The sequence below is a fragment of the Acinonyx jubatus genome, chromosome B3 (assembly GCF_027475565.1).
Source record: "Acinonyx jubatus isolate Ajub_Pintada_27869175 chromosome B3, VMU_Ajub_asm_v1.0, whole genome shotgun sequence".
Taxonomy (NCBI): Eukaryota; Metazoa; Chordata; class Mammalia; order Carnivora; family Felidae; genus Acinonyx; species Acinonyx jubatus.
In genome coordinates this window covers 20,869,756-20,897,062 of record NC_069386.1, presented here as the reverse complement: position 1 = coordinate 20,897,062, position 27,307 = coordinate 20,869,756, and the positions used below count along the sequence as shown (strand labels likewise).

The window sequence follows — 27,307 nt, the reverse complement described above, 5'->3', positions numbered from 1 at the left end:
TTGTGGAAGACACAGAGGCCTTTTCTGCTCCAAAATTCTTTCAAAATTCTCTCAATAGTGACGGTTGGCTACAGCTCACCAGATTTAGGAGTCCTGAGTTAGGTGGAGGCAGTCCTGTGCCTTTGACCCTGTGGAATGTGGACATCAGCCACTACTGCTCCTGCGTGAAGGGATGGGGTCCAACACCAGGGTTAGCCCAGAGGCTGCCCATGGGAAGAGTTTCAGGAGAGTTGTTGAAGGGAACAGGTCAGAATTAGCCACCCACCCCTATCCACACATGCACAAGGCTGTGCAGATCATCTCTAGGCATAGGTGTCTGGTTTCCTACAGGATTTGACCACATGGGAGAAAGGCAAGAAGATGAAAGCATTTGTATTCCATACTTGACATTTAAGGCTATGGAATCATTTCCTCCCAATTGTTGCTATCCAGTGATTGACATTCAGGGTGGGGGGTGGGGTGGGAAGCTGGGCCCCTAGAAGGCTAGATGAAGCTGAACTTTTTGTTGGCTAGATGAACAGCATATTTAAGTAGGTGGAACACAAACAGTGGAGACAAGCCCACCTCAAGCGGCAAGGGGCAGTAGGTCAGGAATCTGCCCCTGGCCTGCTTTTGGGCTCTGCCGTTTCTGCTTTTGTTTGGCACTTGGGCTACAAAGCTGCCCTGCCGGGACCAGCTTCTCCTCTAAGGGGAGGCTCTGGCCCTCTGGGTCATTGTGAGTGTTTATTGGGCTGGGAGAGAGGTTTGGGGAGTGGAAGGTTGCCCAAGGCTACAGGAAGTCCACACCAAGTCTGCTGTTAGTGCCAGTCAGGCTCAGGATTTAGCTTTACCCAGCTCTTTCTCCTCAGGGTCTCAGCTCTGCCCCTCAGAGCGGCAGGAACCCCTCCCCCCACCCAGGCCTCCTCTTCCTTTTGCGGCCCTCCTCGTTTTCACCCTAATCAAGCCAAAGGAGAAAAGAAAACAGAAGGCAAATAAGCAGGATATGGGGGAGGAGGTACCTGAGCCTCTGCCGTGAGCATACAAGGCACCCTGTGCACAAGGCATCCAGGTATAGCCCACAGCTTACATCTGCCCCAGGACTGAATGAAAAGGCCAGAGGGGTCAAAGGTGACACTAGCGTCTCCAGCACAACCTTCAAGGACTTCAGGGGGGATTATTCACATTCTGGGCGGGGGGGGGGGGGGGGGGGGGCGGGCATCACCGACTTTGTTTGGGATGTGTATCTGGAAATGGACGAGGTTAGGGCCCTTTGCATTCAGGACAGCGAGGAGAGAGGAGGCTCGGGCGAGGCCCCAGGTAGGGGAGGTCAGCAGTGGAGGGCTCAGGTCGCACTGGGCATTAGAAACAAGGGTGATGGGTGGTTACAAGAGACTGGAGACCTGGAATGCAGCTCACGACTGGGGGGTCTGCGGTGGGGGAGCTTCCCCTCCCAGATGGGGCTTTCCCTAGAGGCTGTGATCCCCGAGGGCTTCTCGCCTGGGGCCTCCGCACGCGGCCGCGCGGGGCCGAGCAGGGCGCGGTCGCCTCGGCCCCACCACGCGGCACGAGCTCCCGAGCCCGCCAGGGGGCAGCGCGGCGCGGGGGGCAGAGTGCGGGCGCGGTGGAGCTCGCCGTCACCTGTTCGACCTGCCAGAGGACTAGACCACTACGGCTCCCGATCCGGCAGGTCCGGGGCGCTCCCGGGAATCTGTGTGCTCCCCAGGGTCCCGTGGGGGGGGGGTGTCGGAGCGCCGCGGCTTCCAGAGCCCGGGCTCCGGTCCCGGTCCTCGAGCTCAGCCCCGAAGAGCCCGGGGCCCCAGGTGCGCCCGCCCACCCCGCCGACTGTCCCGGCGCCGGGCTCGGGGAGGGGGCTGGGCATTAACGCATCTTTGTCCTCCCTTCCTTCCCGCCGCACGGTCTCGCCCGCGGGCGTTTTCCGACCCGCGCGGCTTGCCGGCGCTGTGGGTGGGGGGCGGCGGGCGAGGCCGGGCGGGGCGGCGGTGCGGGCGCCGGGCGGCCGCCGCAGGCCGGTGCGGGGAGCGCCGGGCGGCCGCGCCGCGTGCGCCCGGCAGAGGCGGCCCTGCGTGCCGTACGCCGCGTCCGGGGCGCGCCCGCCGCTATTCAGCTTCCCGGGCTCATTAGCAGTCTCGGTGTGCGGCTCGGCGCGGGCTCACAAAGAGCTGCGGCGGCGGCCGGGCGCTCGGCCTCGCGGACGGAGCCGGAGGCGGCGGGGCGGGGGCTGCCGTGGACCCGCGCAGCCCGGCACCCGGCCCAGGTAAGCTGGGGGCCGCGGCCGCAGCCTGGGGGCTCCCGGGCCGGCGCGGCGCGGGGGTGGGGGGACCCGGGACGCGGGGCGGGGCGCGGATGCCGCGGCCCGAGCGCTGCCCCCCGGACCCGGCGGCACTGCGGCGCCGCCGGGCGCCGCTGGAGTCTGGGGGTGAGGACCGGCGCCCCTTCCGACCGGCGGGCGGGCGCGGTGAGGCCGAGCCGGAGGCTAGCGCATGCCCGGCGGGGGGCGCCGCGGTGAGGGGCGACCCTGCGCGGACAAGGGGCGCTGGCCGGCGGTGGCTGCCCGTTCCGGTCCCGCTGGGCTGGCCGGGCCGCTGGTGCGTACGGCGGCCCCGCTTGGCGCTGGCACCAAGTCCCCGTGCAGAGCAAGTCCTGAGTTTGGGGTCGCTTATGGGTTCCCTGCCTCCCGGGAAGGCCAGCCCCGGTCTTCGCCACCCCCCCCCCCCCCCCAATTTCCCTTTATAATGAGGCCCAGAGGGAAAAACTCCTCAATTAAAAATTCCGCCCCCTGGTTCCCCTGGGCCACCGGCACGGGGCTGGGGGTGCGGCGCAACCCGCCACTCGCGTCGGCCCCTGCCTCACGGAGGGCACAGCCTGGCCAGGTTGCTGTTGGGGCATCGGGCCACCGACGATCCGGGCGGACATCGAGCCCCCGGCCCCCAAGCCGGGCTTTGCGCGGCGCGGGTCGGGTCGGGCGGCGGGCCTTGGTGTGCCGAGGCTGGGGGCGAACTTGCCCGGGGCCGGGCGCCGAGGAAAGGTCCGGAGGGCGCCCGCGAGGGGCCCGCCCTATCTGAGCCTCCCGGTGCTCGGAGGCTGAGATTGAGCCTGCTGGTCTTAACTTCGTATTTACTTGCAGGAGGAGGACTTAATTCTTTCAGATCAGTTCGTTCACTGCCTGACAGGGACCGGACTCAAATCTGCGGTTAAAACAAACTCACAAATGGCCATGCAGACGGTGAAGTACCCCCAATCAGGAATCCCATCCCAGCACTTCTCCCTCTGGGTGGGGTGGTCCTTGGCCTCTTCAGCCTCTGCCCTCTTTTCTGGGACTCCGCCCCCCACCCAATGTCGGTTTAAGAAACAACAGTGGTTTTAGAAATGATGACCCTCAAGCTTCCGGAGAAGAAGCGGGACAACTTTTCCTGAAGTACACATATGAGGTGCTCCGTGGGTACCCGGCCTCCGGGTTAGACCTCCTCCTCCCGAGGTGATAGTGGGGGCTTCTCCTCCTGTGGGCAGCCACCACCATGCAAGGCACACGGTCCTGTTTCTTAGTCCAGAGCTGCCAGGATGTCCTGCCCTGTGTCCTCACTCCAGGGTGGCGATCTCCACTGCTTGCGTCTACAGCCTGGGCTGGAGTGGGTCTCCTGGATGAAGGACCACATCAGCTTGGGAGCCGCTGGGACTCTGGGCAGTGTCCAGGGAGTTAGTGGACCAGTTGGAGCTTGCTGGAGGTCAGCTCCGTGAGCTGGCAGCCTCTCCAGGGGGTGCCCCCAGCACTGGCCAGGAGACCCTTGGAGTGGCGTCCAGAGTGGGGCTTGCGTCTGGTGATGGCAGTAGTGATGGGGCACTGCCAGGGTCTTCTGTGGGCGGCTCTCTCTCCAGACCTCTTGTCGTTTGTTAGGGGGCACTGTCGTGTCCCTACCCCCACTGCCTGCCTTTCCACCTCCAGCCAGTACTGGGCTTCTGCGCCTGGGAGATGTGCAGGCTGAACCAGATGGAGTGTATGTGTGTGTGTGTGTGTGTGTATGTGTGTGTGTGTGTGAGAGAGAGGCCTGTCAGGAGAGTGAAGCTTGTGATGGTCAACTTCTTACTCTCTTCCCCGGTATGTGCTTCCTCGGACACCCAAGGCCGAGTGTGGCTCGTTAACTTGTTTGCATGATCATCCTCTGAGTAGTTGTCTCCCTCCCTGCCACCTTTTTAAATATAAAATATTAGTTTCACAGGAATAATTGGTGGGGATGGATTGTGAAATGGAGGTGCATAAATAATTCAATTTGCCAACTGAGCTAAGAAATGCTGGATAAAAATAAAAGATAATTGTAAAAGACACCAGTCGCACCCCTGGAAGCTGAGAGGGAGCGCTAAAACACCTTGATGTTTCCTAGACACAACTGAGGAATTCAGAGGAAAGACACATTGGATGGGGAGGTTGGCATCGGGCTGGACTTTGTTTGGATTGGGTGACTGTGTGGCTTGTCTCGGGGGAGAGATACACAGGGGACCCCCTAGGCCTCGGCTTCTCCCTATCCTGGCTCGGCTTGCTGGACCTGGTGACTCAACAGGTAAGGGCCTCTGGTGACACCAGGGGAGGGCAGGTGGGCACAGAGGCCCTGAACACATCAGCTGCTGACCTTAAGGGCTTTCTGGAACAAGTGGCAGAAAGGAGCATGCCTGCCTTGCAACTCGGCCTTAGAGAAATGGAGAGAGGGAGAGCCCAGGTGCCAATACTTCTGACCTTGCCAGGTGGCCGTGACGAATGGGCAGGTGTAGGCATGGACTGTCATGCAGCTCAGTCCCTAATGTAAGTCCCATCTGATGATTGCTCACCAAAAGGCAGCCCAGGTGCCTGTTGGTGGTTGGACCATGTGCCCACAGGGAGGATTCTGTGGCTCCATCCCCCTCTCTGTGTCCCCCGCCCACCACCTGGGTTGGGTCCAGTTTGTGTCTCTGAGGAGCCTGCTGGCATAGGCTGAGTCAGTTGGCGTGGGCTGTCTTCCCTCGCCTTTCCTGAAGTCAGTTCATTCTCTCCCTGTCCTCTCTCGGACACACGAGGGAGCCCAGGGAGGACAGTAACCTCAAGGTCACAAAGCCAGGCTCTCTCCATGGGGCTTACGGTTCCCCAGTCTGCTTGGGAGCCCTACATATTGGTGGGGTGCCATTGCTCTGTGAATTAGGATTTCTTGGCTGGCTCTGGGGTTTTTAAGTTGGGCTGCAGGGTTGCCTCTCAGCAGATGGGGCCTAGGCCAGGTCTGGTGTTTCTTGCTCAAGTCCTCAGTGGCTTCCCAGTGCCTACTCCACATGCACCTCCCTTGGTCTGGTTCCTCTAGGCAGACAGGATCACTGCCCAGGCTTGTCCTGGGTTGTTCCCACCCTGTCCTTGCCTGCCGCCTTGGCCTGCGGCCCTTGTGTCCATCCTTGATGATCCCAGCTGAATGTGGACTGCTTTCCTCTTATCCCCTGGTTCTCAAATTTGCCAAGATCATACTTGCCTCAGGACATTTGCACCTGCTTTTCCCTCTCCTTGGCATGGCCTCCAGGTGTCCACCTTGCTTTCTCCCTCACAGATCTCTGTCTCTGTACCAGTTCCCTCCATCACCTCCTCCTTTCTTCTTGCTTTGTGTTTCATCTTAGTACTTAACCTTTGATTTGTTATTTCCATACTGTTTTTTTTAAAGTTTATTTATTTATTTATTTTTGAGAGAGAGAGAGAGAGAGAGAGAGAGAGAGACAGAGAGAGCATGAGTGGGGGAGGGGCAGACAGGGAGAGAGAATCCCAAGCAGGCTCCCTGCTGTCAGCATGGAGCCTGATGTGGGGCTCGAACTCACAGTGACCTGAGCTGAAGTCAGACACTTAACTGACTGCACCACCCAGGCACCCCTTGCTGCTGCTTTTTTTTTTAATTGCTTCTTACCACTCCAATGTAAAGACCTTGTTCTCCTCTGTATTCCTGGCAGCTAGAACAGTACCAGGCACCTCGTAGACCCTCAGTGCTATGTGGTGGATGAATGAATGAGTGAGACCCCCAGGAGTGGGGTCTTCTTCCCTTCAGCCTGGCTCCCTGCTCATCCTTTTACTAAGACCCAGGGCTGGAACTGAGCTGTAGTCACATTAGTCACATTTGTATTCATGGTTGGTGGATCCTTCCTAGAGCTCTGCACAGAACCTCGTGCTCAGTGGGCAGACAGGAAAGAGCTGGGGAATTATACAGTGCAGGTGTGTTTTCACATAGGCCAGGAGACAACACGGTTGGAAAGGCAAGCCGGCCCAAGGAGTGGGTGTTCTGATTCTTCACAGAAACTCCTTTTTGGATTCTTGGTTGTTTGGTGTGCACTAGGGCTGTTCCTACTGCCAGAGCCAGCCCTGCGTTATCCCTACAGTCACCTGGGAGATAGAGGCGCTGGGAACGAGGCATCCTTTTGCCCAGGTTCCCTTCTTCCTCCATCTGGATATTTCTAAACTTGTCTTGTACCTTACGTCAGACCCGACATCTCAGGGCTCCCAGCAGCCCTGCCTGCCCCTGTTTGCCAGCCTTCCATTCCAGAAGCCTCCCCCAACCTGATTCTCTGTGCCTGTGCCGTGGCCTTGACTGGGAAGGTGCGTTGGTTTTACAAGGAGGAAGGCAGCATGAGATTGGGAAAGAGGATGGGGTTTGGAGTACTGAGAACTGGATTCAGAGAACCTGCCTCTGCCACTAACCCTTGGGGCCTTGGACAGGTCACCGGCCTTGGGAGTCTTTCTCCGCATCTGTCATACTTACATTATAGCTCTTGCCTGTGGTTGTTTTGGGGGCATAGGTGAGCCCCAGGATTGAACTGATGCGAGGTATCTTTACCACGGCTAGGGCTTTGTGGAGTCCCTATGTGGCCTGCAGGCCTGTTGGGGTTTTTCCTATTTTACTGGGGAGTTTGAAGGGTCAGGTTTTGGTAGTTTCAACTACAGCCTTGTAAAAGAATGTAGTGTAGGTGTTTTGTAAACTCCAAAGTGCTATTCTCAGGTTAAGTGCTACATCTGTTGTTTTGTGTCTGAAAGATCAAAATGAAGAAGGAAAAAAACATGCGGTTGAGTTTCCTGCATCTACCGACTGAGAAAATGTTTTCGTCTGGTGGGGTTCTGAAAACTGAAGCACTCCATCTGAAGATGGTTTTTGATGGAGAAACCAACCCAATTAAACACCCAGTTGGTGGGCACTTCTGTGTGTTGAGTTCTGTTCCTCGGTGTTTGCTATTTTTAATAATTTCCCATTTAATCCCAAATCTGCCTGAGAGGCAGATCTGTTGTCTCATCTTGGCAGCAAGAAGGCTGAAGACCAGGCGACTGTGACTGGCTCGAGAGCACCTTCAGGGCAGTTAGAGCTGGGATTCTGGCCTCAGCTGGAGAGAGCACAAGGCCCGTGTTCTCCCCCAAACTTCCCATCCCACTGCAGCTTAGTTCTTATCATACTAAGTTCTTAAACTGGGTGGGTGTGAGTAGGGTTTATGACCACTCATGTGATACATACAAGGGTTAATTTTCAACATGTGCTTAGAGACTCTGATAGCTTGTGACCAGTGGGACGTGAGTGCTGGTTGGTGTTTGGAGAGTCATGGACATGTCACAGATGCCCGGGGGCCCTTCATGGGGACAGAGAGAGGGTTGGGAGCTTGCCACCCAGAAAAATAGCTAACACTGTTGGAGGGTCTGTAAGGTGTTTTCCTTTTTGCACTTGGAGCTAACACGGATTCTTTGCACTTCCTGCCCCAAGAATTAACTGTGCAGAGAGTCACTTGGCTCTGAAATGCTCAGGCCCTTGTTCTGAAAATTCTAATAAGTAAATAGTGAGGAGAACAATATTTGCATTTAGAATTCTCGGTTGGGATATATCTATATATAATACACGTTTATATATATATATGTATGTATACATTGTATCTATCTATCTATTTTAAAATTGATTTAAAATTTATATTCCTGGAATTGATTCCCCCCGCAAGGCAGCCCTAAATATGAATTTCTCTGAATTGTATGCATCGTTAATTTAATAAAAAATATATAATGTATTGTTTTTCCCTGTTGGCTTGATTATCACTTGTCTTGGAAAATCCATTGTTTCAATAACAGGAGCCCCATTTACTGACTGAGTGCATGCATTTAGTGATGATGGATTTCTCAGGTCCTCCGGCAGCAAGTGTGTGCATTGTTCAAATAAAACACACTTTACGTTTCTCAGTCTTTTGGTGCAATAAGTGAGCCATGTGCTCTAACATCTGTCCGTATTATCCAGAGCTGGTGACAGCTGTCATGGGTGGGGTAGAGTAGGAGCGGGGCCTGTGTTAGGAATCGGAAGCTCCAGAAAGCCCTGGTCTGCCTCCAAACAGCCAGCTATCCCCGCTGCTCAGACTTAAATCTTTCTTAAAAGGGCACACGTAGGTCTGCGCTTCCTTCCGCACCAGCCGCTGAGTTACACTGAGTTATGCAGATGAAGTGAGGTAAGATGTGGGCGAGCGTTTTGTTACAGTAAAGTGCTTGCTTGATCAGTGCCAGTCACCAGGGTTAGAGAGAGAGAGAGAGAGAGAGAGAGAGAGAGAGTGTGTGTGTGTGTGTGTGTGTGTGTGTGTGTTTCTCCCCAGCCTGCCCGATGGGCCTCAGACACCAGGAACTCCTTGGGTCCCTAACTGGTGCTGGCTGGTAACAGTGAAAGTGGGCAGCTGACCAGTGGATGGGTAATTGATGCTGCCCACCTGGCCTGTTAGACTGCGCCCCTGACGCAGCCTGCTCGTGTGGATGGCTGTTTCTCCAGGGAGCGGTGGTGGGCTAAGCCTGACCCACAGCCCCTACCAGCTGCGCCTTTCTTTGTGTATGTACTGTGAAGATTCTGCTTGTGGCCTTTCTCTGCCCTTTGGGTGCTGGAGAGGAGCATGCCAACGTATGGCAGCATGGATGTGCCATCTGCCTTTGGTTCTTGCGGGGACGTCTCTGAGGTGTTTCTTGGGTCGGAAACTCTGAGAGCAGAAGCCCCTCCAGACCCAGAACTCCTGACTGTGTCTGTCCTTTGGGCTTTAACAGATTTCGGCTTCTAAGTTAATTGCATTTCATTAAGTAATGGTTTTCTTCTTGATCACAGGCTGGTCTGTGCTTAATCAGCGATGAGCTGGTGCCTCTAGACTTGATGTGATGCCTGCAGAGGCACCTCTGACTTGCATCGGCTTCGTGTCGGTGCCTGCCTTGGGGGGACCCCTGGATGTGGCAGTGTTCTCCCCCTGCTAGCTATGGGAACCCTGTCTTAACTCTCTGTATGTGTTATTCTTTTTATCCATTCTTTTTATCCAGCCTGTATCCATGGCTTACTACTGATGGAAACAGTGGGGTGCTGGGCACTTAAATGGCAGCCCCTCACCCTGCCCTGCCATTCACCTGTCTTTCACCCCCCTTTGATAAGTGGGGCCTCTGCAGTGCAGGCATTGGGGACAGGTGCCTCCATGTTAGATACCTCTGAACTCTTTGCTGGGAGCTCCATCCATCCATCCATCCATCCATCCACTCAACAGGTATTTTCTGAACAACTGCTCTGTCCTGTCTTTCCTAAGCCCTGTCTAGAGCTAGGTGAGGTCAGGAGAGAAGGAGCAAAGAGGGGTTGCTGGAGAATGTGGGATGGCATCAGAGGCCTCAATTCTGGCTCTGGGTCCAAAGCACAGATTGGAGGGTGAGAGCCCCAGTATGGGTGGGAGTGGTCATGTACCTCATCCTGGAAGACTGTGTGGGATTGCCTCTCCAGAGTTCAGGCCAGAAGAACCCTCCAGACAGAAGGGGGGCAGCCTGGAGTGGGGCATACGGCGGGCGGGATGGGGGGAGGGACAGACTGTGTAGTTGGCACCAGGCATTTGTGGTTTGTGCCAATCAGAGCTGGAGATGGGGGAAGGGATGTCCTGACCACCAGGGCCTTGAGCTGCCCTTTGAGGCCCTGGGGTGTCCTTGCTGTGGGTTGGGGGCAGAGGAGGTGGGATAAAAATGACATGCACTTTGCCGAGAGATCTTTAGGACAGTGTTTTCTATCAGCAGACTTCACAACTAGTTGGAACATGGGAGAGGGGCTCATTGAAAGCATGTGGAGGGCCCATGCAGGGGTTTCAGGAGGGGCGCCAAGAGGATGCTGGGACGGGCGCATGGAGAGGCATGTGCGGAGGGTGTGGGAGCCCATGAGTGGCTGAAGAAGGCCGAGGCCACATCCTGGCACCTCTCAGAGCCATGTGGCTCCAGGGCCTTCACTCCCTACCGTCTTATGTAGGAGGAGGCCGCTGCTGCTGCCAAGTCCCAGCCTTGCTGGCGCGGATGTTTAATTTTACCCTTTAGAGATTTACAGGCTTTCTAGATTAAATTGCCACTGTTCTTCTACAAAAACGACAAAATCCATGACAAACCATAAATCACATTATTAATTTGCTCACATAGAGTTAACCTCTGCAGCTCTGCTGACTTACTGGAAGGACGGTCGTGAAAACAGAGGAGCCTAGTTTCCAGTTGTCAGCGAGCACTGAAAGACCAGAGGGACACAGGTCACAGTGGCAGGTGCTGCCTCAGCCTGGTCGCAGTGGCCGCCCTGCCCGCCACATGGCCATCTTTGCCCTGTCCGGGCAGCCTGGTGGTCATTGCAAGGGCTTCTGGTGGCTTTCTAGCCTTCTGTAGGGAGGGGCACTGACCCCTGTTGCAGAGGGCAGAGGGAATGGGGAAGGAAGGAGGAGGTGCAGTTGCTGGACAGATATGCTGAGGCACACAGGGGGCTGGCTTCCAGACGCCTCCTGTCAGTGGTCCTGACTCCCCAGGGCACCCACACCCCGTGCCCTTGCTTCCCTTTTCAGGCTCTAATAGGCTGCAGTGGCTCTTCTTCCTCTGGGTTGTGATGGCTCCAAAAACATCTGTTACAGTTGCTTTCCTCTTTGGAGAGTGGTCAGCCTGTTTTCTGCTTTGGCACAGCATGGGGGTGAGCGCCATTCTCCCCGCTGAGGCCTGTAGCATGGCCCTTGTCACTGCCTGCCAGACCAGGCTTGGGCACTAGCTGACGTCTTCTCCTTTACTTACTGTCAAACACAGTGTCTGGAAGTGGCTTGCTGGTTGTTGGGCTATTTAGAAATTGTGATTTGTTGAGAGAAAGCTTTGTTTGTTGGGGGGGTGGTACCTGTGTGTTGACCTTTATCCTGCCCATGGGCCACGAGGTTGCACTAGGCAAGGAAGAGTGTGGTGCAGCACTGAGCATTGTGCTGGAGAGGGGGTCTCAGGGCTCACTCTCCTGACGATTTTATCAAGCACCTGATACCACACTGCAGTTCACTTTGATTCCCAAAGCTGCTTTCTTCCTTTACCGTGGTAGAGAAACCAACCCATAGCATATTTAATGTCTGATGTTACACAGCAGAAATCAAATAATTATATTGGTGGCATGGCAGCCTGTCCATGCTTATGCATGACATCCACAGCAGGGAACCAATGAATGTCTTTGTTGAGGGACTGGCCGTCACTGTCTCCTGAGCCAGAAGAGTCCTGTAAAATCCACACATATTTGTAGAAGTACAAATAGAGCTTACTTTCTTTTTTTTTTTTAATAAAGTATATTTGTTTATTTTGAGAGAGCGAGAGAAGGGGGGGGCAGAAGGGGGGGGCAGGGGAAGAATCCCAACAGGCTCCACACCAACAGTGCTGAACCCGATGTGGGGCCTGAACTTATGAACTGCAAGATCATGACCTGAGCCGAAATCAAGAGTTGGAAGCTTAACCAACTGAGCCACCCAGGTACCCTAGAGTTTACTTTCTTAATGACCATCCTTGCAGTGAAATTAGCTTTGGTTTCAGGAGGTAAATAGAGAAGTCATGAATTCGGGGCTGATTATTTTTAACTCACCCACCCCAGTTCCCAGGCTCTCCTGCATATTCCTTCTAGAAACTGCAAGCTCACAGAGGCCTGGAGTCCATGATGGGTGTTCGTTTGTCCAGAATTCATGTCAGCTAATCATGTGGACACAGGTGGACCTCACATCTCAGGCCCTGACACCAAAAACGTTTTTTTCCCTTCAGACACATGTGCTTCGTGGAATGTAGTCTAACAAATTACTCACCTTAAAGTAATGCACTACATAATTAATAAGAAAAAGGCAGACAACTGAGTAGAAAAAGGGGATAAAAGACACTTCACCTGAAAAAGATCCCAGTAAGCATATGGCAAGATACTTGACTCCATTAGTCATCAGGGAGATGCAAAATAAATTATAAACATGTGCATTAGTCAGGGTTCTCCAAAGAAACAGAATCAATAGGATACGGGTGTGTGTGTGTGTGTGTGTGTGTGTGTTTATTATAAGGAATGGGTTCATGTGATTGTGGAGGCAGAGAAGCCCCATGATCTGGAAGCTGGAGCCCCAGCAAAGCTGGTAGTGTAGTTTAGTCTGAGTCTGAAAGCCTGAGAACCAGGAGAGCCAGGGGTATAAACCCCAATCCAAGGGCAGGAGAAGAAATGAGCTCTACCAGGAGGCAGGACAAAGGGGTGAATTCTACCTCCCTCTACCTTTTGTTTTTGTTCAGTTCCTCAGTGGATTGGATGGTGCCCACCCACATGGGGGAGGACCATCTACTATATTGAGTCCACTGATTCAGATGCTGATCTCATCCAGCAACACCCTCACAGACACTCCCAGAGACACTACACTGATCAATCTGGGCACCCTGTGGCCTAGTCAATTTGATGCATCAAATTAACCATCACAATGTGATATCATTATATACCCACCAGAGTGGCTAAAGTTAAAAGAAAATAGGTGTTGGGCAGCAACTGGAACTCTCGCTGTTGACTGGGGTATATATTTGTACAACTAGTTTGGGAGGCTGTTTTATAGTACCTACTAAAGTTAAAAATACATAATCTCTCTGATCAGCAACCCCCCTCTGAATGAAGCTGCATGAAATATGCGTATGGCCCCTGGGCTGTTTGCTGGCCCCTAAAGATAATCAGGTTCTAATCCCAGGAGCCCATAAACATTAACTTATATGGTAAAGCTTTTGGAGATGTGTTAAGGATTTTGAGATGAGATAATCTTGGATCTTCTTGGTGGGCCCTAAGTGCAGACATAGGGGTCCTTCTAAGAGAGAGGCAGGAGGAAATTTGAGGAGAGAAGGAGCCTATGTAACCACAGAGGCAGGGATTGGAGTGATGTGGCCACACGTCACAGAATGCTCATGGCCCCTAGAAAGTGGAAGAAGAGAGGAATGAGTTCTCCCCTTGAGCCCCTGGAGGGAGCATGGCCCTGCTGAGGCCTTGGTTTTTGCCCAGTGGAACTGCTGTCAGCCTTCTAGTTTCTACAGCTGTGAGAGAATACATGTGTGTTGTTCTAAGCCACTCAGTTTTGTGGTGATTTGTTATGGCGGCCATCAAGAGGCATGCGCGAGAGTGTTCACTGCAGCATGGCTGTCATTGCCAAACTGCACACAATCCAGATGCCATTGGCAGTAGACTCACCCAGCACACCAAGACTCACCCAACACACCGAGGTTTACTCACAGGTGGAACACCATCAAGCAAGCTGAGAGTGCATATTCTATAAGTGTGTGCAACAGTATGGATGAGTCTTACCACCTACTGTTGAGTGAAAAAAACCCACAGCTCAGAGTCCCTTACTGCATGTTTCCATTGATAGGCAGGTCAACAGACAACTCTCATCTGTGGGGCTGGAAGTCAGGTTGCCCTTGGGAGATGGTGATCAGAGAAGGCATGGTGAGGCCAGGCAGAGCTTCTGGAGGTACTGGAAACATGCCATGTGGTGGTTTGCATGGGTAAGTTCCAATTTATGATATGAAACTTTTCAGTACATATTCTTCAATAAAAGCTGGGAAAAAAAAGAGCAGTGCATCATCTTGAGATTTTCAAGAAGAACTTTCAATTGACTGACTCATGGCTTATTTTACTGCTGGAACAATAATATCAAAATCAAGATTACATTTAATGTGAGATAATGAAGTTTTGCTATTCCAACAAGTGCTTATTAATATTTAGATTCCAACTGTACTTTCTAAATGAAATCAGAGAAAAACCCAAGTAAGATGTTAAGATCTATATGCATGTAATTATCATGGGTAAGTTATCTAGATGGAATGAGTTTTAATCCCTGCATGTGAAGGCAGCTGTGCTTTTAAAACCAGACACAAACAATCCAGGTGTTGGGGCGTCTGGGTGGCTCAGTCGGTTATGCGTCTGACTCTTGGTTTCAGCACAGGTCACAATCCCACGGTTTATGGGATTGAGCCCTGTGTTGGGCTACATGCTGTCAATTTGGGATTCTCTTTCTCCCTCTCTCTGCCCCTCTCCTGCTTGCGCACAGGCTCTCTCTCAAAATAAACGAATTTTAAGAAACAAGCAAATAAACAACCCAGGTTTGTGAGCATCAGATGCTGTGTGCTTTCAGGTGGGCATGAAGGAAATCCAAGAGTGTTAAGACAGAGTAGAGGGAAATGGTGTGTATGAGCTCTGGGTCAGCCCGGAAATCCAGGTAGAGGTTCCCATCATGCACCCCATGCACCCTTCAGGCCATCTTGCCCATCACACAGAGGTCCCCAGAGGTCCCTGCTGTCTTTGCCTGTGTCTCTCCCTGGTCTGTTTTTCCAACCCCTTCTGCCTGTGAATTCCTTCTCATCCCTCTCGGCCTTGTATGGGTGGTACCCCTGCTGTGCTGGGAGGCTCTGTCCCTGAGACTGCATCACATAACCAGCCTGCTCCAGTGGTCTTTTCCACGGTTTCTCTCCAGAGATGGCAAAGGAGGAGGCAGAGTGATGACATATGAGAGAGTCACTGTGCAGGCTTAGGGGTTCCTTGTGTGTCCCTGGCTTCACTCTGGTGAACTGTCAGCCTTGACTTGGCACAGGGACATCATGGTGGCTTCTTCCACATGGCCAGAGGGCTGGAAGGGATGCCTGAGGGGTGTTCCCAGGCAGGCAGAGGCTGGGGGATCTGTGGGGCCTGGGCCCATCAGGAGCCAGCCTGGTGCAGTGGGGCCCTGCAGCCCTGGTTCTGGCTGGTATTTGTGATGTGGGGAGTACTTCTGCTTGTTGTGGGGGGCGTCACTGTGATTTTAGGAACGTGTTTAGTGTGTATGGTGGTGTACATCAGACATCTAGAAGCATGGATTCTCCGAGTCCCTGATGGGTGCTCTCTAGCTGTATCTCCATCCCAGCGTGTGTGTGGAAGCTTTGTTTATGAGGCTGGGGAGAGAGTTGGGTGGCCCAGAACCCAGCTCCTCCTCACCTCCCTCACCTCCTCATGCTCCCTGTCCCCTTTCTCCTGGACCAAACATAGCTTCCTAACTCTTCCCTCCTTTCTCTCGGTGCTGCTTCTGAGACCTGTTCCCAGTGAAGACACGTCCGTGGTATCCCTGTCTGAAATGCATTTCCCCTTCCCTCCTCTTACTTGATGTTGTTTTCCCTCTTGGCACTTACCATTCACCTGGCATCATACTATGTATGAGTTTCTCATCCTACTGCATGGAGAGCCCGCTGAGGATGGGGGTGCTCCATTGTGGGGGGAGGGTGGGAGGAGTTGGGGGCGGGCCTGGGCCGGTAGCAGTTTTGGCCCTGGACGATTAGCTATGGAGCTGGACTCTTGCCAGAAGCATGCCCTGCCTGTGTTGGCCCAAGGACTACTCCTGGTGGCCTGGCCACCCTGGGGACATTGGCACAGCTCAGGGGTGAGTATTTCCATGTGTGTGGTATGCAAAGCATCATGCTGGGTTCTGATACACACAGGAAACAGTGTGGTGAGGACTGGATGCTGCCCTTGGGGCTTTTGATTTGGTGAGTTTGTTGTTGAGGGGGGGATGTCATCATCAATGGATATAAGAATAAAGGGTCAGGGGTGCCTGGGTGGCTCAGTCATTTGAGCATCCGGCTTTGGCTAAGGTCATGATCTCATGGTTTGTGAGTTTGAACCCACATTGGGCTTGCTGTTGACAATGTGGAGGCCACTTCGGATCCTCTGTCTCCTTCTCTCTGCCCTTCCTCTCGCTTGTGCTCTCCCTCTCTCTCAAAAATAAATAAACATTAAAAAAATAAAGGGTCAAAAGGGGTCATGCAAGGAGGCATCAGGGAGGAAGATGCATACTTGAATGAGGTGGTCATTCTGATGGTGGCTAATAAAAATCAGAAGGTGATAAGGGGGTGTGTATACCAAGACGAGACTGTACTGGGTTATATCCTTCCAGAGAGCACAGATGGAAAGGGAAGCAGTAACTTGGCAGTGGAGAAACCTGACCATCACTGCCTTGGCTAGGTGGTTGAGGTCAACACCAGTGGCGATGAGTCATGTTGACTGTATGCACCCTTGATAGGATGCGATGGAAATGGCACTTTACCTCTGTGGTCTGTCTCCTCCAAACCCATAACTTCCATCTGATTGTAAGGAAAATGGCAGTTGAATTTCAACAGAGGAGCAGTCTGTAAAATACCTGCCTGGGACTCCTTAACACTGATGAATCAAAAACGGAGACTCCGTCACAGCCAAGGAGCCTAAGGAAGCATGATGATGAACTGTGATGTGTCCTTGTTAGGAACCTGGAACAGAACAAGGACAATGGGTAAAAACTAAGGAAATATCAATAAAGCGTGAACTTTAGTTAACAGTAATGCATTGATACTGGTTCCTTAACTGTAACAAATGTAGAACATTAATGTAGGATGTTAGTGATCTTACATTAATGGGAAATGGGATGTTGGGGTATCTGGAAACTCTGCTCCCCGCTCAGTTTTCCTGGAGGCCTCACACTGTTCTAAAAAGTAAAGTCTGAGCCTTGCTGTTGCTCCTTATCCAGCTCAGACCCTCTTGGCTTTGTCGTCCTTGCTGGTCTTCTTTCTTTACTTTCTGCAGGAAAACTGGGGGGAAAGTTCAGTGTAGAACTTGGAATATATATTTTTGTATGCCCCTGCATTTCTGGGTGCTTGAAAATAACAGTGTCTCAGATGTGGTCTGCCTGGGTGCTGGGGACCTCCCCCATATGAGCCAAGCCCAGCCAGGAAACTCACGAGCATGTGGGCCAGCTTCCCTCGGTCCGACGACTGGACAGCAGAGTTTCCTTCTGGTTCCTTCTTATGTGTGCTGGAAAAGGAAAGCATTCCAAGTGTAAATTTCCTGAGCTGCCGCCCTCCCCTAATCTGTCCCTGGGTCACCTACAGTTAGTGACCAGAGGCCATTTTTCAGGGGTAACATTGGTCACAGAAGGCAATGTGGACCACAGCTGATGTGTGTGTGGTTGATGGTCCAGTGAGGAGGCGAAAGGAGCCGGGTGTCTCTGGGCTGGGCTGGTGCTGAGGATTCATGGCCAACACCAAGTAGGTGGTAGGAATGGCTTTTTTCCCGTAGGAAGGGCTGGCTGGCAGGGATGCTGGAGAACAGGTCTGCCTTGCAGCCGATCCCCTGGTTTTGGGTAATTTCATCTTCTCTAATGTACTTAAGCATCACTTCCTATATGTTTGGAGGAGGCATAGGAGACAGGGAAAGGAGGAGTCCCCAGGGGGAGGGAAAAGCCTGGTTATGATCCCTGCTGTCCTGTAAATGGGCACAGCCAGCCAGGATGGCTGTGGTTTATGGAGAATTGTAAGGGCCTCCCTGGGGCTTAGTCTGCTCCCTGAAGCCCAGCTGGGCAGTGGTGGGCGCATCTTCCAGCTCCTCCACTTGTAGCCAGAGGTGACACCTGCTTTGCAAGATGGCACGAGTCATGAGAGAGATGATGTGTGCAGCACGTCACTGTGGGATCTGGCACACAGGAGGTGCTTGGGGTGGGGCGGGTGAGGCTGTGTGCTGTGGCTTGTGGAAAGGGTACCTACACCTCTGAGGACCTTGTGCAAGTCAGGGCCCCTCACGTGTCCCGGAGCCAGAGGAAATGATTCCCAAGTGAGTCTTACAACTCACCTGGATTTTATGACAACATTAAGTCGAACTGTGTGAACCTGCTGTTTTTGTTAAGTCAGAAGTGGTCAAATATAAACAATTTCCTATGGTTCAATTCAATAGTTTACTGTTAAAGCAGTTTTTGGCAAGAGAGAATACTTTTTATCTTAAAAAGTTTATTTTTAGTTATTCCATACCTGCAAATTCATTGTGTTAGAAAGTAGAGATACGTTGGAGTGCCTGGTGGCTCAGTTGGCTAAGCGTCTGGCTCTGGATTTCGGCTCAGGTCATGATCTTGCAGTTTGTGGGATCGAGCCCCTGTGTGGGGCTTTGTGCTAGGAGCCTGGAGCCTGCTTGGGATTCTCTCTATCTCTCTCTCTGTCCCTCCCCCTGCCAAAATAAGTACATAAACTTAAAGAAAATAGAGGTAAGCAAGCAGAAGAAACTTTGTAACACCCAGGTCTCCCTGCCAGGGGACTGTTGTTCACACTGGGTTCCTCCCGTCGAGTTGGGCACTTGCCTGGCTGCTGACTTGATTCTCCCTGTCAGGATCCCTGGCTATCGTGTTTCTTTCTACACCTGGCTGTGATAGCTGTTGCACATCATTCATTGACCCAGGCCCCCAGGCTTGGACGTCGGAGCTATTTTGAATGTTCTTCTTCTATGAATGATGCTGTTTATAAATATTCGTGCAGTTCCTTTTTTCTTTTTTTTGCAGATAACTCTGTTTCTTTCCTGGTGATAAATTTCTAGTACAATTTCTGGACCAAATGTGAAAGCTTCAGACTGATCTCAAGAAAGGTTCTTTGCTCGCTGATGCTGTGAGAGGGAGGGGGCTGCCTTCCCTCCCTCTCTCTCCCTTCTCCTCCTTCCCTTCTCCCCCATCTCTCCTTTCCCCTCCTCCACATTGGATGGGACCCCATCGAACAGCAGTCCAGTGGATAGCACTCCAGCCACCCCCTGGTGCCTCATGGCACACTGGCTCCCTGTGGCCCGTCTTCCAGGATTTCCTTGTGGTGCTTCAAGAGGAAACCAATAACTTGTGGGGGAGCCTCTGGAGAGTTGCAGAGACTTCCCAATGACACACAGGTGGCCAGTCAGCGTGGGGCTGATGACTCAGGTGTGGTACCATTTCTTCCAGGGAGACATTCCTTTCCTGATTGCCCCCACCCCCCACCATGTGGGGGGCACTGGGTGTTGGCCTCGTGGGCTAGACCCAAACCCTGAGCTCACGAGCCATTATTATTTAAAAAAAACATCTTATTTTTCTGGTAATTTGGCAAGTGGAGTGATGCCAAGCCTTCTCCTCCTGAACTGCCTGAGACTGCTCAGACTGCATGTGAGTCAGGTGGCTGGTTGCCATTGTGGGACACTTGGCCTGGTGTCCTGTCCTGGAGCCATTGGCTGCCCTGAGAATCCAAGGAAAATCTGCTGAATTCTGCGGCCCCAGGAGGATCTTTGTCCTCCTTTTGCAGAAGCAATAGACTCATGGATTCTCTCTGCTGAGCTGGAAGGAAGAATTTTGAAATTTCCTCTGGTTGAAGAACCTCATATGGGACAATCTGTATCAATTCCCCAAAATTGGACTTTTAAGCACGTTATTGGAAAAATGAACTGTTTTCTATGTGTGGAAGCACATTTGGTGGGAGCCTTCTGGTAACGAATTTTAAAGTGCTTGTCTATTAGTCCCATTCTCAAATACTGGGAGTCTTGAAAACCAGAAGCTGCCCCATCAAGGCCTGCAAGGCAATACTCCCCCACCCTGAGTAGGGGACAGCTGGGGAAACCTACCTTCCTCTGCCCCAGTTCCCCTCTCCCCAGGTCGGCAGCATTGTTTGTAACCAGGGGTAAATATTCCTTCCACCCCCTCCTAAAGATCTTGGAAGAAGTCAGAAGGGTGAGATGCAACACTGGAGTGACCCTGAACTTGTTTTGGGTATATACTGCCTGGTGATACTCAGAGATTGCATGCAGTGGCATTAGCTAATGGTGAAAGAGCTAATAATTAAAATGAATAGATACATCTCTGTTTTTAAAACAGTGCCTTCTAACAAGTATCTTGTATCTCTAGAGGACGAAAGAGCCATTTTTCTGGCAGCAGAGTTTGAAATTGAGAAGGACCCTGGCCTTATTGACGAGGAAGATGTCTGACATACTGTAGATCTGGGATTCTTTTGGTCTTGGTTTTGCAGAAACAGGTGTATATATATGTGTATATAGGTATGTATATACTTGTATGTATATACCTATATATGTATGTATATACCTATGTAGGTACTATATAGGTACTTGTACCTATAGATACATACATATAATATATATTATACAGGTATATATATATATATATATTTTACTTAATTTTATTTCTGGTTATAAAGCTAATATGCATTCATTATAAAGATTCAAACTTTACAGGGATCCATAATGTAGAAAATGAAAGCCCCATAAAGACAACCATTGTTGAGGTTTGGTACAGATTCCTCCTTTTTGTTTGTTTGTTTATAGAAATGTTTTTATTTAGATTTTACACAAATACATATTTGTTTATTATTTTTAATATTTTTCAAAGAACTGAGATTAGATTATCAATGTGATTTGTATCTAGACTTCCCCCCACCCCCTAGCAATGTGTCTTAGACATTCCTTGTCAGCTGTGCATAGTAATGTTATCCTTCCTAAAACATTGCACGATACTTGACTGTTTCCTTACTGATGGACTTTTGGGTCATTCCCATTGTCCACACATTGGTCATGCTGAAATGTGGCGTCTCACACGTATATCCTTGCACATGCCTTGGGATGTCTTTGTAGCAAGGGTTACGGGGGCAAACTTGTGGGGCCGAATGGTTTGAGCATTTCCAGCACGAATAGATCTCACCAAAGTTCTGACCATTTTAAAGTATGTTAGTTGTGTAGGACAGCTGTTTCTCCATGTCCTCCCCAACAGATGATGACGATCTTTGTAGTTTCACTCAGTTGTATTGGTATAAAGTTATCACTTATTTAAAATTATGAATTTTAACAACAAGCTTCCCTTCAGGCACTTAATAGGAATCTAAATTGCTTCACACCCTTGTCTGTTTTTCTGTTGACCTTTCATCTTTTCCTTGTTGATTAAAAGGCGTTCTTCGTACCTGAATAATGAGCATTATTTCTCCTTTGCTATATACATTGTAGATTATTTTTCCCCATTGTTTTCTATTCTTCAACTTCATTTTAAAGTCATCTTTGATGGTCAAAAAATGTGGAAGTTTTATGTTGTCAGATCTATCAAGCTAAGTTAGAGCTCCTGAATTTTGTATTTTACTTAGAGAAAGGAATTCTCTGCCCTAAGTCTATATAAGTATCTTCCGTTCAGGTGTATTTTCTTTTAATATTGACAGTTCAGATTTTTTGACATTTACATCTTTTATTCATCTGGAATTTAGTTTTAGGTATGGTGTAAGCTGGAGATGGAGGTTTTTCACACAGTTTTCTTGCATTATTTATTAATAGCCCATCTCTGTCTCTGTTTTGTGATGCATGTTTGTCATGTGTGAAGTTGTTGTTGTGTCCCGGGCTGTGGGACTGTCCTGTGTGTCTGGACTGTCCGTTTAAAAAAAATTTTTTTTAAATGTATATTTATTTTTGAAAGAGATAGAGCATGAGTGGGGGAGGGGCTGAGAGAGAGGGAGACACAGAATCTGAAACAGGCTCCAGGCTCTGAGCTGTCAGCCCAGAGCCTGACACGGGGCTTGAACTTGGGAGTGGTGAGATCATGAACTAGGCTGAAGTCGGATGCTTAACCGACTGAGCCACCCAGGTGCCCCTGGTGTATTTTTCTGCCAACATCTCCTGTTTCAGTTACTGTGGCTTTTGTTATACTCTGTGACCTTAAAGGGCCACTGCCTCTTCATTATTTTCCTTTTCCCGTGTTTTTCTAACCTTTCTCGTACATTTCCTTGACCAGACAAACTTTAGAATAAACTAAATTCATCCCAAAATCTGATTGGGATTTCAGTTGGGATTGCATTAGAGGTTTATTTGAGGGAGAAGAGACATCTGTATATTTTCTTATCTGGATATTTTGACTTATTCAGAAGGCCTTTTATATCTGTTGCTAGTGTTTCATTTCTTTGTTAGTGTACATTTGAAGCATTTCCTGTTTCATTTATTCATAGGCATTTTGTGACTCCTGTTGCTGCTGTCTGTGGGGCCATCCCCTCCTCCGGCCTCCTTTCCTAACTGATTGTGGCTGGTATACAGGAAAGCTGTTGACTTCTGAAGAGCTGGCCTCTTTGCCCACCTGGCTTAAATCTCTCCTTTGGCTTACCTGGTTGGTTAGTTGTTCCTCTTGGATTTCTAATTGGGGGATCATTTGCCAATGTTGACCTTTCCTTCCTGATCTGTGCCTTTTTGTTACTGGCTCATTGTTGTAGGCAGTGTTGATTACTCAGCTCTGTGAGCACCTGGGCTGTCATGGCCCCTTCAGGATGCCTGTCTGCTTCATGTCACTGGTGTTGGCCCTTTCATGGGACCCGAGTGGGTTCACAGCCCCTCAGGCCACATGCTCGGTCCTGAAGAGCCTGTATTCATCCTGAAGGCTGCATGCCCCGTCACAACTTTGCCAAGAGTGTGTTGCTAAGGTTACAAAACTCCTACCTGGATCCTTGGGGCAGGCCCTAGAATCTGTGGTGATAGTCACTCAGGGTCACCCTTAGGAAGTGAGTCCAGGCAGCAGTGGCCGGGGGGAGGGGTCGGGGTTGGAGGGGGAGGAGGAGATGAGTTGAATATGGGATCCCCTTGCTCGAATCCCTTTGTTCAAACCATTAACAAAAACATTGATTCCTCTTGTTTATGCTGTAGCCTTGGCCCTGGTGCATCACATTGTCCAGTTCTTGGTGCTTCTTTCTGACAAATGGCAGAGAACTGCTCTTGCAAGTTAGGTTTCCTAATTTATTTTGCACGCCATGGAATTTTTGCATTATTTTTCACCAGTTTCATGTAGAATGTTTGTTGAGCATATTATAGCTATCAATACTTGTTAATAACATGTTTGGGATAATGGACACTATTTCCTCCTTTTACGAGGTTAACCAGCCACCTAGTGCCTTTAGGAGGTGGTGCTGATGCTTGGCACTTTGGGGTATGATGGGCACTGACTGTGCAGGTTAAGCCTCCAGAGGGGACTGAGCTGTGCCGTGGCATGACCCACGCCTTCCTTTGGTGGCAGGCCGGGGTGGGGGGTCTGAGACTTCCCGGATGGGAGATCCAGGCCCAGGAGGGTGGAAGTCTGATGGAGAAGACAGGCAGCCTGCCTGGAAGTATGGCCTCGAGACCTGGTGTTTTTGTTTTTTAGCATCCCATCAGGCAGGAAGTCATTTCTCCTTCAGGCCCCTTGACACCCCATTTCCAGCCTCATTCAGGCTCATTTCCTCTGCTCACAGGAGGGTGCACAGCGGGAGGAGGCTGCATGGTTTTCCATGCTGTCTTCAGAGCTGATGGAGGCAAAACTAGGCCAGCCATGTCACAACCCACTGGAAGAGAAACTAGCAAGAAAATCCACTCTGCCTGTGGCTCAAGAAACTCTGGTGAGAGGAATGGCCGGGAGTAAGGACAGGAAGTCCCCTGTGGAGAGCAGGTAGCCCCCAGGACGTGGGATATGGAGACAGGAAGGTAGATGGCAAATCTGAGGGTCTTGGGTCAGTGGGTCTCCATTATTTGAGAAGGACGGATATGGAGACAGGAAGATAGATGGCAAATCTGAGGGTCTTGGGTCAGTGGGTCTCCATTATTTGAGAAGGACTTGTTTATTCCCTGGTTAGCTAGACACGGTTTCTCTTTTGTTTGAGTCCTTCCCTGCAGTTTGGGATGGGTTCTGGAATTCTAAGTGATGAAAAAGGCACAGGCAGCCTTTCATGATAGTGGGATTAGCTTTGTCAGGTGCTCCTGAACTGGAGAGGTGGTGTTGTTAAAATCCAGTAACTCAGCTTATGCACCATTAGTAAGGACTTACATACCTAATTATGTCTTGCTTGAAAGTTGGAAATCTGTAAGGTAACTTTTAGGAACCTTGGTCAGGGGCTGCTGTGTGTGGGGACGGGTTTAATATCTGCTCATGTGCACCTCATTTCCTGGGAACCACTGAGGAATAGCTCTTTGATATGCAGTTTTAAACCTGATCTTCCGACAGTCGGCCTCATAGAGCGGAATGTGGAAATGGTCTATAATTACGGTGTTCCCAATCGGGTGGGTTTTATTTCAAATGAGTGGACTGTGACAGAATTTCACTGCATTCATATGCCTGCTCACAATAGCCCATTTTTCTTTCTTTTAATGGGAAATGTGTAGCCAAATCCTGCTTCACAGTTCTGTTCCCCACAGTGGCCTGGGCAGATCCCAGCTCATCTCTGAGGCCACCTGCGTGTGTGGTCACACAGGCCAGCCACAGCCAGAAGGGGAGGGGAGGGCAGTGGAAGAGGGGCCCCAGATCCAACTCAGGGACTCATGTGGCTTTTATTTCACTGTGTTTTGCCTAGAAACATTTGTATTCAGGGCAGAGTTGTGCTGTTGTCAGCCCTCAGCAGGAGCAAGGGAGAGCAGTAGTACACGGGCTTGCGTGAAGACCAGAGACAGTGGCCCGATGAGGAGGCGGGCATGCACCCAGGTGGGATGGAAGCTCAGGTCCCTAGGAGCTTGGCAGGGCCTGGCCATTCTCTGCACCAAAACTGTTTGCTGTTGTAGACATCGGGTCATGCTCTAAGTCCCCCTGCCCAGTCATTCACATGACTGCCTACTACCTCTCCCTGTAGCTGTCCCTTGACATGTTCTGGAGGGAGTGAGTGTCTTTGGGCCACAAAGTCTGCCTTATCCCAGATGCCGAAGGTGTGTTTTCACTTTGAACCGACCCTGACGAGGCCTGCTGAAGTGTCAGAAAGAAAATGTCTTTCTTGACACATGCACAGGGGAGCCCTTTCATTTTGAAAGTCTGTTAAAAACTCTTAGGGTTCTTAACAAAAATTAACTTTACCTTCGGTAAAAAAAAAAATACCTCTTGTGTAGTTTGCCAATTACACCTCCGGCCTCTCTCTGGTCCCCCCTGAGCACATGCTGGTGCCCGTGCGTGGCCAGACCTCCTGGATTTTCCATATTTTCACTGTCCTGGTGACTTGCTGTGAACTGCTTGTACTGTAGAAAAGGCACTTCTCCCTGATTTTGAGAAGGTCCTCTGAGTTCCTCATGGGAGTAGAGTATCTTCTGTAGCCCCTGCCTCCCCTCCTGTGCTGTCTTGCTGCTGTGTGCTTCCTGCCCAGAGCCACTCCACCAAGGCTTTTATTGTTTCTTAGACTGAGGCATCCCTTTGGGTGACCTCAGACCTGGGGCTACTCTGTGGGCAGAGGAAATGCTCTGGGAGCATCACCCCTCTTCTGTCTTCCAATATCCAGGATATTATAATTATTTTTTTTTAGTTTTCTAAATTGTGGCAAAATATATGTAACCTAATATACCATTTTAACCATTTTTAATTGTAGACTTCATTGCCATTAAATACATCCACATTGCTGTGCACCCATCACCACCATCCACCTCTAGAATATTTTCAACCTCCCGCAATGAAACTTGGCCCCCATCAGACTCTGTTTTCTCCTCCTCCCAGTCCCTGGCAACCCCCATTCTACTTTCTGTCTCTATGAATTTGACAGCACTAGGAACCTCACAGAAGTGGAATCATACAGTGTTTGTCCTTTCGGGACTGGTTTTTTCACTCTGCATAATGTCCTCAAGGTTCATCCATGCTGTAGCAAGTGTCAGGATTTCCTTCCCTTTTTTTCCCAGGTTTATCCAAATAATATTAATATATAAAAATTCTCTATATTTGGGTTGTACAGTGTGATGTGTTTTCACGAAGTGTACAACATGATGATAGTGCGTAGGTATGCACTGTGAAACGATCGCCTCAGTCAAAATAGCACTTCTATCACCTTATACAGTAGCCTTCTTAAGATCTACTTTCTTAGCAAATTTCAAGTATTTAATACAGTGTTATTAACTATAGTCACTATGAGGTCCCCAGAATTTATTCATCTTGTAACTAAAAGTCTGTATCATTTGACCACCATCTTCCCATTTCCTCACTGCCCACCCCAGTAACCACCATTCTGTTCTCTGGTTCTGTTTTAACTTTTTTAAGATTCTGTGTGTGAGATCACATAGTATTTGTCTTTATCTGTGTGGCTTATTTCATTTAGGATAGTGTCCTCAAGATTCATCGAGGTTGTTGCAAATGGCAGGATTTCCTTTTTTTGTATGGCTGAATATTTCATTTGTATGTGTGTGTGTGTGTATGTCTCTGTGTGTTCAGTCATCTATTGATGGACATGTAGGTTGTTTCTATACCTTAGTTACTGTGAATAATGCTGTAATGGACATGTGAGTGCAGATATCTCCTTGAGTTACTGATTTCATTTCCTTTGGATATTTGCCCAGAAGTGGGACTGTTGGATCATATGGTAGTCCTATTTTAAATACTTTGAGGAACTTCTGTACAGTTTTCCATAGTGGTTGCACCAATTTACATCCCCACCAATAGTGCACACGAGTTCTCTTTTCTCCATACCATTGCCAACACTTACCTCTCATCTTTTTGGCACTAGCCATTCTGACAGGTGCAGGGTAATATCACACTATAGTTTTGATTTGCATTTCCCTGATGATAAGTGATGTTGAGCACCTTTTCTTGTGTCTGTTGGTCATCTGTAGGTCTTCATTGGAAAAATGTCTGTTCAGGTCCTCTGCCCATTTTTAAATCAGTTTATTACTGTTTTTTGCTGAGTTGTGTGAGTTCCTTATATGCTTAGGATTTCATTCCTTTTTAAGGCTGAGTGATATTCCTTTGTAAGTATACATCGCGTTTTGTTTATCCATTTTTCCATCAGACATCAACGGTATCTCACATAGTAGAAAGAATGAAGCAACAAGCGAGGACTAGGTAATTGGTCTCAGCTACTCACACCCTCTGCTGTCAAAGAGTCAGGAGGCACTGACTTGGCTGAGGTGGTATTTGCTCACTCCTGCCCCCTAGCAGACAAACACGGTATCCCTGTAGGCATCTGAGCCTGGTTCTGAGTGCAGGCAATGCACATGTGATAGGAGTCCGTTCCTGTTCACAGTGATCAGCAGGGACATACCAAATTAATGCCAGCTCCTATCTAGGGCTTTTAAAGGTTTTGGGGTTTTTTGTTTGTTTGTTTGTTTTGGCTTTTGAAAAGAGCCTGTATTCATCCTGAAGGCTGCATGATTATAGGCCATCTGAAGGATGCCTATCTGTTCCCAGAATTGGGTGGGAGCTTCTTGGAGGGATGTGTTTCTCCCAGAGCTCCTACCACATATGGGAACTCCCATTGTGTGTTCTATAGTAGGTACTATGATCATGGTCAGTTGCACCA

At 50.1% G+C, this 27,307-nt stretch overlaps 1 protein-coding gene across 6 annotated transcripts in view; it reads left to right on the top strand.

Annotated features, from left to right (window-relative positions):
• Positions 1-1,552: 1,552 nt before the first annotated feature.
• Positions 1,553-27,307, top strand: part of APBA2 (amyloid beta precursor protein binding family A member 2) — a 265,825-nt gene continuing 240,070 nt past the window's right edge. For 3 of the 6 annotated variants that reach the window (XM_053223646.1, XM_053223648.1, XM_053223643.1), the window contains exon 1: positions 1,553-1,666. The gene's annotated coding sequence lies outside the window, so the exon portion shown is untranslated. Of the gene's footprint in view, positions 1,667-2,132; positions 2,255-27,307 lie in introns of those variants that run through there. The other 3 variants (XM_053223645.1, XM_053223644.1, XM_053223647.1) reach the window with 3 other exon arrangements.